Source organism: Notolepis coatsorum (assembly GCF_963971535.1).
Source record: "Notolepis coatsorum genome assembly, chromosome: 5".
Taxonomy (NCBI): Eukaryota; Metazoa; Chordata; class Actinopteri; order Aulopiformes; family Paralepididae; genus Notolepis; species Notolepis coatsorum.
In genome coordinates this window covers 176,618,730-176,630,743 of record NC_140169.1, presented here as the reverse complement: position 1 = coordinate 176,630,743, position 12,014 = coordinate 176,618,730, and the positions used below count along the sequence as shown (strand labels likewise).

The following is a 12,014-nucleotide window of genomic DNA, read 5'->3' as shown; positions in this document are numbered from 1 at the left end:
TCAGTCGGGCAGATCATCCCCCCTTGGGGGTGGATGCCTTCTCGATCTTTCCATGGCCGCCGGCCTTCTGTACGCCTTTCCTCCTCTACAGCTGTTGAGTCAGCTGTTGGAGCGGATACGGAGGGAGCGCAGGACGGTGATCCTGGTCGCGCCGGACCGGGGCGCGGCAGTGTGGTTCCCGGTCTTGATCCAGCTACTGGTCGCTCCGCCATGGGTTATTCCTTGGTCGGCGACGGCCCTCTCTCAAGCACACGGGTCGCTGTTTCAGTACCCGGTGTTTGGCCAACGTCTGATGGTGTGGCTGGTGAGAGGGTAAGTCTGGAGAGGATGGACCCTTCTGTGGTTGATACCATCCGGAATGCGCATGCTCCCTCCACTGTCGCGCTTTACGCGGGCAGATGGCGTATGTTCCAAGAGTGGTGTAAGGCGGGGGGCTTGGACCCAGTCTCCTGCCCCCTGGATGCTGTCCTTGGTTACCTCCAGTCTCTCCTTCATAGACTGTCGGCTTCGACGGTGAGGGTATATGCAGCAGCTATATCCTCCTATCATGAGGGATTTGAGGGTGATGTTTTGTTCAACCACCCTCTTGTGAAGCGTTTCCTGCTTGGCGTTCGACGCATTAAGCCGGTACAACGCTCTTTGGCTTGGAGTTGGGATCTTCAATTGGTCCTCGGTCGGTTGTCCTTGGCCCCGTTTGAGCCTCTTGAGCAAGCGCCGTTGGGACAGCTGTCGTTCAAGACCGCGTTCTTGCTGGCCGTCACCTCCGCTAAACGCGTGGGTGAGCTCTGTGCTCTTTCGGTACGACCAGTGTGCCTGTCTTTTCGTTCCGATTGCGGTGCCACTCTGCGGCCTAATCCTGCCTTCGTGCCTAAAAATATCCGGAGTTCCTTCCGCTCCAGGGATATTGTGGTTCAGGCGTTTCATCTGCCTCCTCACGCTAGTGAGTTGGAGGCGGGCCTTCACCTGTCATGTCCGGTCCGTGCTTTGGGGATTTACCTCAGCCGTACTCAGGGCCTCAGGGCTACCGATCAGCTTTTTGTCTGTCACAGTGGTTCTCGTGCCGGTAAGGCACTATTTACCTCATGGACATGACCGGGGATTCTGTCTCCCAGGCGGTTCTGGGGTCTGTGGCCTCTCCTGCTTCCCGTCCTTTGGTGGGGTAGCAGGGGTGTGTGGGTATAGGCCACAGTGTGTTAGGTCACACGTGGTTCCGCCTGTGCTGTGTGTTCAAGGGGTTCTAGTTCCCTCTTGTTCGCACTCGGGTGGAGTTGACTGCGCCCCCTCTTCGTTAGGAAGGATGGGGTGACGGGACTCCCCTTTTCCCCTTGATGTGGGCTTACGGGTCCTCAGGGGGTGCATATGTCGGGCCTCGCGTCCGCTCTACCCCATATCTCGGTATGGCTTAAGAGCGGGACGCGATGCAAGTACGCTATATAATTATATGAGTACTGGCTAAGCGTCCCGCTCTTAGCGTGCCCTGAGTTCCCTTGGGGAATCTTTTCCTGGAAACGTTTTTTCCGAGGAAGAGTGAGTGGTGACCACGCCTAGTACTTTATAGTACGCCACTATAGGGGCGGGGCCTGGCAGGTGGTGGGTGTATTTGTTTTTTTCGTTGATGGAGTACAATAGGTACATGAGATGAGGTATATCTCGGTATGGCTTAAGAGCGGGACGCTTAGCCAGTACTCATATAACTAGGTTATATACATAACCTGTCGTTAAGAGGGGAAATAATGAAGCAGAAGTTCAGGTTGGATGGTGTCTACAGTGGTACTGTACTAATGTGTAGTAACTGTCCTGTCTGGACCCTGATCCCAGAATGTAATTGTCCAAAGCCGCTGACCTGAGTGCTTTAATGTCATCCGTCTTAAGCTCACGGTTCTTGATTGCTTCTTGATGACTTGCCGTGATTACTGCTTCAATACAATTACAGTTGTGAATAAGAGTGGTCCCCCCCCCCAACCTCTCATCTCGTGTTCTTCCTTCCTCTCTATCATCCCTCCGTTCACCTCTGGAGAACATCTTGTTCCACCATCATGAGGGTTGCACACACACACACACACACACACACACACACACACACACACACACACACACACACACACACACACACACACACAGGGCCGCCTCAGGGGGTGTGCGAGCAGTGCGGTGGCACAGGGCCTCGCGGGAAGAGGGGCCTCGCACAAAAAAAAGAAAAATAAAATATATATTTTTTTAATTTATTATTTCTTTTATTATTATTATTATTATTATTTTATTTTTTTGCGAGGCCCTCCTTCCCGCAAGGCCCTTTTTCATCACAGACCTAAAATCTAGTTTTGCTTATATGCTTATATATTTCACATTAGACACGTTTGTAGAATGTGTCTGACTTGTTCCTGGCTCTGCGGCTCTGCAGCAGACATACTCACTATTGGAGCTCTGGGGCTCTGCAGCAGACATACTATTGGTTTCAACGAAGGGAGGGGTTACATCATGTGTACGCCGGTGTGCGTCAGCTGCGTTTGACTATTTCGCGCGTGCAGCTTTGGAGGTTATGCTTAGTTATGCCAGCCAAGACAAAGAGGACGGTCATTCGGCAGATGGACTGAAGATAAAAGTTGTTGCATGTTAGACAGTTCAGTCAGGCTAGCCATGTCGGCTTAGCTAAAGGCAGGGACAGCTAGTTAGCTTTAGCTACGTTATAATATTGAGTGCTAACGTGTGGTTCAGTCGGGATAGCCATGATGATGTCGGCTAGTAGCTAGCTTAGCTAAAGGCTAACTAGCGTTAGCTAACCTAGAGAGATCGCGTGCAGCATTGTTATGCCAAGATGAAGAGGACGGTCATTCGGCAGATGAACTTCGTCAACTCCACGCGGTTGTCTCCATCCTCTTGGTCGTTTGGTGAGTTTTTAATGCACTCTATTCTATTCCCGCCGTGGATATCTCTCTCTCTCTCTCTCTCTCTCTCGGGAGCCAAACGGGCCGGCTAGCTGTTGTAGCTAATGTTATATTGAGCCAAAGCGGGCCGGCTAGCTAACGTAGCTAACGTTATATTGAGCCAAACGAGCCGGCTAGCTGTTGTAGTAGCTAACGGTGTGTGGCCTGGTGTCAGTACCTGGCTACTCTATTTGCAGTTAGCCTATTTAGCTGATGTCGGCCATTGGCTCCTTGCTACTTTGTTTTCTCTGGTATAGACCCTCTTCTCTTTGGATTTAAGTGTTGATCTTTGTCCTTTTGGATCTATGTATATTCATGTTGCCTTTGTGAAGTTATCTTTTCCTTCTGTTTTGTTCTTCCATTAAAAGTTGAATATCCTTTAGGGGCTCATCTTTGCTTATCTCTCTCATACATGCTCTCTCTCTAACACACACACACACACAGACATGCTCTCTCTCTCTAACACACATGCTCTCTCTCTCTCTTTCTAACACACACAGACATGCTCTATATCTCTCTCTAACACACAAAATGACATGCTCTCTCTCTCTATATTTCTCTCTCTTTCTAACACACATATACATGCTCTCTCTCTAACACACACACACACAAACAGACATGCTCTCTCTCTATCTCTCTCTTTCTAACACACACAGACATGCTCTATCTATCTCTCTCTTCAATTCAAATGGGCTTTATTTCACATTCTTGTATTTCTCCCAGTAGGTATGGGAGTTTTGAGTTATTGTCGATGTATTGTCTCTTTGGGTGTTTGCAATTTGTGGGAAGTATGTCTTGGTATAGTGGGCAGGTTGTTAAGAAGTGGAGCTCGGTTTCCACCTCATCTTGTGTGCAGTGGGTCAGTCTTCGCTTGGGAGCCGGGTCTGCCTATGGCGGCCTTTCTCGATGGCTAGGCTGTGCTCGCTGAGTCTGTACCTAGTCAAGGATCTTCTTAGTATTGGGTCAGTCACAGTGCTCAGGTATTTTGCCACTGTGTACTCTCTGTTTAGGGCCAAATAGCATTTCAATTTGCTCTGGTTTTGGGTTGTTTCTTTCCAATGTGTCTCTCTCTCTCTCTGGCCTTGCTCTGGTGGAGGGTCAGGGGCATTGCCGGGTCTGTGCAGCGATAACACTGTATATTGACTGTAGAACGGTCGCTCTCTCTCGCTCTCTCTCTTGCTATATGTTGACTGTATCATGCCCAGCCTCGGGCAGCGCTATTATTTAAGAATATGTTGACTGTATGAAAGAAGAAAAAAAATTAATTTTTTTTTTATTTTTTTTTTACCTTTTAGGGGGGGGGGGGGGGGTGCCTCGCGTTTAAATCTCGCACAGGGCCTCGCATTTCTCCCAGGCGGCCCTGCACACACACACACACAAACGCAGCCTTTCACTCAGCTGTCACACATTAACATGTACAACACCACACCGGGTCTGACACACACCATATTGTAGCGATGCACAATACATCCCTCTCCGCGGTGTCAATGCGGTATCTCCTCCGCTGCGCTATCATCATAACTGGCATCTTAGCTCTCCACCTCACGGGCGTGTGCTCGGATTGATATGTTCGGCGGCGACTTCGGCGTGATAAGCGATGCGGCTAATTGGCCCAGGAGGGTCGCCCCGGCCGTCGTCGTGGTCGTCTGAAACCGGGTTTTGCAGCCGAGCACCATGGCGGCACATCAGCCGAGCGCTAATCAGTCTCGCAGTCATCCTAGTAACAGGCCCTATGTTGTGTTCGCTTCCGGTAGCCAAAGGACTCAGAGGGGAAGAATAGCCCTGCGCTGTGGTCTGTCTCAGGCGGCGAGACTCTCTTTACTGTTGCAAACAATACACTGGTCTTCTTTGGATACCACATGGCGATAAAAGGAAACCTTTTAAAGGAACACGCCAAAACATTTTGGGAAATTAGCTTACCGTCTTCTCCAGAGAGAGACAAGAAGATAGATACCAGTTTCCTCTCTGTGGGTTCAGTATAGAAAGCTATCTGGCTGCACGTTAGCCTAGCTTAGCACAATGAATGGAAGCAGACATGTCTAAGCTAATTTGCCAAACATGTTGGCGTGTTCCTTTAACAGCTTATAATCCTGCACACACACACACACACAACTTTTCAAGTCACATGCCAGCTGGCAACAGTCCCAGATGACTATAATATAAATCGGCTGTCTGTCATCGTAAAAGGCTTGACCCCTCGATGAAACCGACACCGGTTCCCTATGTCATCCTAACGGTTGGTCCAAACACAGAGCCATCTAATTGTTAAAGATGAAAAGACTTCTCTCTCACGCTGTAATGCAGGATTGCTGTTTTCTGGGGGTTGGTGGGTGTGAAAAGATGTAAACACGGTTCATACTGTTGCATCAGCTGCATTGTGTTTCTGTATCAACCCGTGTTACCTTTTATAATGCTGCTCCTCTCTGATGTGAGCCCCTGGAGAGTTGAGATGGGGAATTTATTTCTTGAAATGACAGTCTCTCTCCGCGGCGAGTCCCGGAGCAGAGAAAGGGTATTCGTGGTGTGGTGTGGTGTGGTGTGGTGTGGTGTGGTGTGTGTGTGTGTGTGTGTCTGTGTGTGTGTGTGTGTGTGTGTGTGTGTGTGTGTGTGTGTGTGTGTGTGTGTGTGTGTGTGTGTGGCATACTCTTCAAAGCTGCTTACATTGAAGTGGACATTAATTTGGTTCTCAAGAAGAACAGTGAAAGCACTGTGTGTGTGTGTGTGTGTGTGTGTGTGTGTGTGTGTGTGTGTGTGTGTGTGTGTGTGTGTGTGTGTGTGTGTGTGTGTGTGTGTGTGTGTGTGTGTGTGTGTGTGTGTGTGTGTGTGTGTGTGTGTGTTAATCACCAAACCGGTGCACGGATTTAAACCTCCCCAACAGCAGATTGCCCCGGAGATTACAATTTAGAAATGAACTTCTTCCCGATAAACCACAGGGGCCTTTATTCGGCACCAAACATGCACAGGAACTGTTTTCACCTTTATCTGGCGCTGTGTGTGGGTCTGGAGCAAGCGGACGGTGAAGAGCGAAAAGGCTTTGTGAATCGCGAACGACGGAGACTTTTGCATTTTGTGCGATTATGATGGAGAATTGTAAGCGTCGCACAAACATTGCCTTGAAATTAACATTCTTCTCGAGGCGAAACTGACGAAACACCCAGCCGCTCAGATACTGTACTCTCCATTTTTCTCCTCCCTCCCTCCACCGTGATTCTAAGAACTTTGTTTTATCTCCGTGAACCGTATCATCACAGTTTGACACATTCGCAAGATATTTTGTTGCAAATTGGAAATAATTAACCTGGCAAAGTAGAATGCTTCAAAGTTGCATTGTTCCTTTATGAAGAACCATAATTAATGTTTAATTTAAGAGCCAAATGCAAATGTATAAAGGCACAAATGGCACTCTCCACTCTGTACCGCTATGCATATTTAAATATTAATGGCTCCAGTCAAAATAAGGCCCAGACATTCAACGTCCTCTTTATTAAGAAATGTGATGAAAAAAAGTGATTTATTTCATATTCTTTTTCATTTCTAAATGCAAAACAGCACTTTGTACTGGTTACTATAACTTCATTTCACTTTGCCGTGCATAGGAAACTTTTGACTGGAATTTTCACGTTTTATCTTTCCCCTATTTTCCCCCGTGGCAGTGGTGGAATGAACAAGAGGCTCTACTATCGCCTGGACACCGTCTGTGCACACAGCGGTTCAACGGCACTTTACAGACAGTAGATACTGTATGTTATCAGGCGTCTTGGTTTTACACGCCATGGGAATTGTAATATCTGCCACCTAGTCTAATGAAGAATATGCGGCTGTGTTAATTCTCGCCGCGTTTGTACACTGGCTGTGAATTCCTCATGGGATCAACTATCTAATCTACTGTATGGCTATTAGTGTTAGTTCAGCAAATGCCCGCGAGTTTGCTTTTCGGTCTAGAGATCTAGGTGTCACTGTTTACCTCCCATGCCGCTGCCTTCCATTTTGCACTGGGCAACTCAGAGGCCTCTGGGGGATGTATTTGCTTTTCGAACGCATTAGCATCTCTCCAGCAAACATTTGCCCGAGAATGAAAACGACCACGCTAATTAAAATCACAAACTGTGGTTCGAGAGGAGCCGTGCATGTCAGGATTAGCATCAAGGCGAATTACAGAGTTTGCGATCAAAACCTTACAGCTCAATATGAGCTTGATACGAGAGGCGGTGCACTACAACACTGTACCTTTGTGCGTGGCGAGATTAGGACAGCCGACATCAGGACTTGCGGAGGCTGGATATGGCCGCATTTAGTCGAAGGGGCTTATCTCCATTTTTTCATTAACAGAGTGAATAGACACGCTGTCATCTCTTCGGGCTGCCTGTCGGTAATCTCTAATGCATCTTTGACCACTCTGCTCTGCTCCTAAAGGAAAATGTTTGATATATTTTTAAGTACTTTGCTCTCCCTTTTCCGATTAAACTTCAGAAGGATGAGTCGTCCTCCTTATCACGGAGTCGGATAGACTTTGGCACATACATATGTAAGCCTGACGTTTTACAGCGGAGGATCTCTGTTTTACAAAATGACAGCGGAAGAAAAGACGGGCAAATGTTCAGGATCCAGTTCTGTGCGACTGTCCTACAAGAATACGTGTTAAATCCAGCGTACTCTTTTAAAACCCAATAAGATGATGATTTTTTCCCCACGACACCAGAATACATGTCAAATCCACCATACTCTTAGAACTAGATAAGATGAGGATTTTACCACCATACCATAACGCTGGGGAGATCACGTGTTGCTGGGGGCCAGTGAAAGAGACACTGATTTCTCCCAAGGACCTAGATTGCTGTGCACAGGACACTATTTTTTTTTTATTTACTTTTTTCTCCTGTTTTTCTCTGATTTTCTCCCATCCCAATTTTGTCGTTATGCCAATTCCCCCCCTACCCTTCCTGGTCGTTGCTCGCATGTGCCCCCCACTGGTCGGTCTAGGGAGTCCTGAAGTCTATCGGATGCTTCCTCCGTCACATAGGAGACAGCCAGCAACTTCTTTTCACCTGCCAGCGCGGACTCTCATTGGTGAAGTGTAACGCGTGGGAGGTCACACTACCTTCAACATATCCCTTCTTTGCTGTGCAGGCGCCCTGACCGACCTGTAGGAGTCGCTGTTTACAACGACCAGAATACCACCCCACCGGCTTCCCTCCCGCTGACACTGCCAATTGAGCCAGTATGACGGCCGGCCAAGCTGGAGGCAACGCTGACAGCCGGATTCGATACCGGTGTCTCTTGCGTTGGTGACGAGCGCAATGTACGCTGCGCCACCCAGCCGCCTGCACAGGACACTCTCCAACTCTAATGTAATACATTTATGTACATTTTAGGCCTACTATAATAAGATAGTCAGGTCATATTAATTTGTATAGCCCGATATCACAAATGCATGGCTCAACTGCCTTCACAAGCCCACATCATAATGGAACAACACCCCCTGACTTTAAAAGAACACGCCAACATTTTGGGAAATTAGCTTATCGTCTTCTCCAGAGAGAGAGACAAGAAGATAGATCCAGTTTCCTCTCTGTGCGTTCAGTAGAAAGCTATCTGGCTGCATTTTAGCCTAGCTTAGCACAATGAATGGAAGCGGACATGACCAGTTAGCCTAGGAATTGTCCAACTAATACCTCTCCCAAAGGCTAACCGGTCATGTCCGCTTCCATTCATTGTGCTAAGCTAGGCTAACGTGCAGCCAGATAGCTTTCTACTGAACGCACAGAGAGGAAACTGATATCTATCTTCTTGTCTCTCTCTGGAGAAGACGGTAAGCTAATTTCCAAAAATGTTAGTGTGTTCCTTTAAGCCTAACCTTAACGCATTCAGTGCCAGCGATTATCCCCATCCTTGTAGTCAATGGGCCACGCTTTAAAAGATAGGCATTTTCACTGTGCGTCACAATGTCTGCAGAGCTATATCTATATTGTAGCTATGGAGACAATACTATGGCTCATTTGACAGTCACTATCTCTCGTCCAACATGTAAAAAAGAGTAAATTTTTTCATGTATACGTTTGCGCGTTATCCCGTGGTGAATATTGTATAGTTTCAGAGTGATCCGGGCTAATTCCTGGAAGCTGAGTTATGGAGCGCTATGTGCATTTTGCGAAAGTCGTTCGCGTTGCTCACCTGGACACCATATTATTTCCAAATCAAAGGTATATAATAGGTATTATGTTTCATCATGAAGGCATCAAATGGGGGGGGGTCGTTTTGTGATGCTCTGATCGTCAGCAACGGCATACGTTTTGAATACCATATACGTTGATCGTTGCGATCGATGTGAAATCATTGTAGGATCAAAGTAGGTTTGATGTCATATAGTCCTTACCTTTGCTAGGAGTTATTCCAAAATGTATATTCCAATTGTCTGATCGCGATTTCCAGTATTGATGTCCATCGGGTCCCTGACATGAAACGGCCCAATATATGCATCAATTGTGCTGGACGCGTTCCAAGTTGCTCGAATGAAGCGTTTCACTTGCCGGGGTCCAAATTCTCCGCCCGGACCATATAAAATGTAACACACAGTGTGAAATAAGGTTTCAAAGGGTAGGCGATACTGCCACCTAGCAGGGTTTGGCCGGCATTGCACTCTCGAGGTCTCAGAATGAGTTCCAATGATAACAGAGAGGTCCGTGAGAGTGTATAGAATATTAAAATCGAAAAAAAAAGAAAAAACGATGAAAACCCGTGAAATCTTGGGTATGGCGCTCAACCGCTGGCGAGATAACCCGAGAAATGGCGGGCATGGCGCAGAAAGTGTTAAAGACATACTAAGTAGTTTGTCGTTAGAGCACCACCAAAACAATGGGGTGTCTTCTCAATGCTTTACCACGGAACATACTGTAGATCAGACCAAATCTAGGCATTGCAGATCAAATATGACTCGAGATCCAGTAATATCATAGCAAACCTACCACAAAAATGTTGTCCGAAACATATTTAGGTCCAACTGTAGGTAGAAAGTTGACAAGTGATACAAGCCACCATCTTTTTGAAACGCTGAATATGTAAAAAGATAAAAAACTGTATACCATATTTGTAATAGGTACACATTGTACATTCCTATACAATACTTAAATATATTACTTGTAACACGCACTGCTCAAATGTTGATGTCCAGAAATGTCCTGTGCAGAGCAAAACAGAAAGAAATACAATACAGTCAGAGGGAGTTTCTGCAGATAAGGACGGTCTTAGTCGGTCTTACGTAAGTGATTATTATGTTTGAGAGGGATTATGTGTGTATGAGTCTACACATTGTTTTATTGGATAATTCTACTCATTATACCTTTAACCCATGTCTGTTCACTCAACATCATTGTAAATCAGGACAAGCTCAATGGTCTTTTTGAGATTTAAATGAAGGTTTGAAATTAAATGAACCCACAATGAAGATAAGGGGAAAAACTCAAGACAAAACCTTAGTAGGAAAAAAGGTAGGAAACCTCAGAAGGCCATTTCCCTCCCAACTAGGATGGTCAGATCTGAAATAATGTAGGTGTTGAGGTGCATCCTTATGTAGATACAAGATTAACATAATTTTCTCTGTGTCTGTGTTCTACTAACGACACTAAAGTGAAAGTCAGAGGATGGTGAAATGTACATCGACTCGTCCCACTTGGAGGCACCTCTGGTCCCGCTGGGAGAAGAGGAAAGAGCTCACCGTGTCCACCATGCAAGATTTATAAGACTGTAACTAATACAAAATTCATGTCACCACATCTAACCGAGGCTATACGAAACAACCTATCCGAGTCCATTACGACCCCCGTTAATCACGGAGAGAATATTTTTTACAGAAGAACACAACATTATATAGCGTATGGTTTCGGTGTTTTGGTGTCGTCATACCGTCTTTTCAGTCCTTGCATTGTGGCTCCTATTTACTCGTGTTGGATCATTATCACAAGAAAGATACCCCCCCCCCCTTGAAAAGAAAAAGGAACCAACAGAATGCATGGTCGATGCAGCCCATATTCATAAAGACTCCTGAACGCACCAGTCCACTCAGAACCTGTCCCCGACAACACGGCGCGATCGCAGGCCCTATTACTGACACGTCCCGGGGCAACCTCCAGGAAAAACAACGTTCCGGAGCAAACATGCTTGTTCAGATGCTCGTAACCCAAGAAGAGAGGGGGATCTCAAACACGCTCTGACAAGGATAGCGCCTGTAACCTTCCCCCCCTTTTTCCCTCTTTTTTTTTTTTTTTATATCTGCCATCACAAAGGACGACTGCTTAACTGGTCCTGACGCGCCGTACTGAATTCTGAAAAGTCACCCCCCCCCCCCTTCCCAAAACACGTCAGAAACTTTGAAAGGCCTATTTAGGGTCGTCGCAAGACAGAGTGTAACACGGGGGACGGGAGGATGTGGAGGAGCCACTCCTCCCCCCAGGCCATACGGCCAGACTCCTGCCAGCACACGGCGGCTTGATCGAATATGAAATAATATCTTCCTCCGGATTTTTGTTAAAAGGGTGACGCAGAGAATCATAACGGTCTGGCGGAGGTCAGATTACGGCGATCTTCCCCCGGATAAAAAGGGAGGGAAAAGACGAGGTGGATCCTGGAGTTCCTCGTGCGCTATACAAGAGATTGACCTCCTGGAATGAATCAAGAGACGTTATCGTTCCGTGTAATTAAAATATTTCACGAGGCTCCGTACCGAATGCTGCCGAGTTCTGTTGTGTATGAGATGTTATTCAGTTCACTTTGATGTTATTTTTGTCTATTCTCTCTCTCTCTCTCTCTCTCTCTCTCTCTCTCTCTCTCTCTCTCTCTCTCTCTCTCTCTCTCTCTCTCTCTCTCTCTCTCTCTCTCTCTCTGGTGCAGTGCGGGTTTCTTATCAGTATAATTTCAACCGCACTTGACAATGCTGACCTTGATGTCATGGTTTCTAAAAAAGACTTTCACCAACCGCGATTATTCCGTCTGACGGCGCCAAACGCTGTTACGGCACCGTTGTGGAGATGCAGAACGGGGCCCAATATTAAGATGACAAGTATCAGGCTAATTGTGTTTTCCCCCCTCTGAGGAGAC

The 12,014-nt window shown here is 46.8% G+C and overlaps 1 protein-coding gene across 1 annotated transcript in view; it reads left to right on the top strand.

The window, feature by feature from the left end:
• arhgap15 (Rho GTPase activating protein 15) overlaps positions 1-12,014 on the top strand; it is a 228,375-nt gene that overhangs the window by 15,320 nt on the left and 201,041 nt on the right. The gene's annotated exons all lie outside the window — the stretch shown is intronic.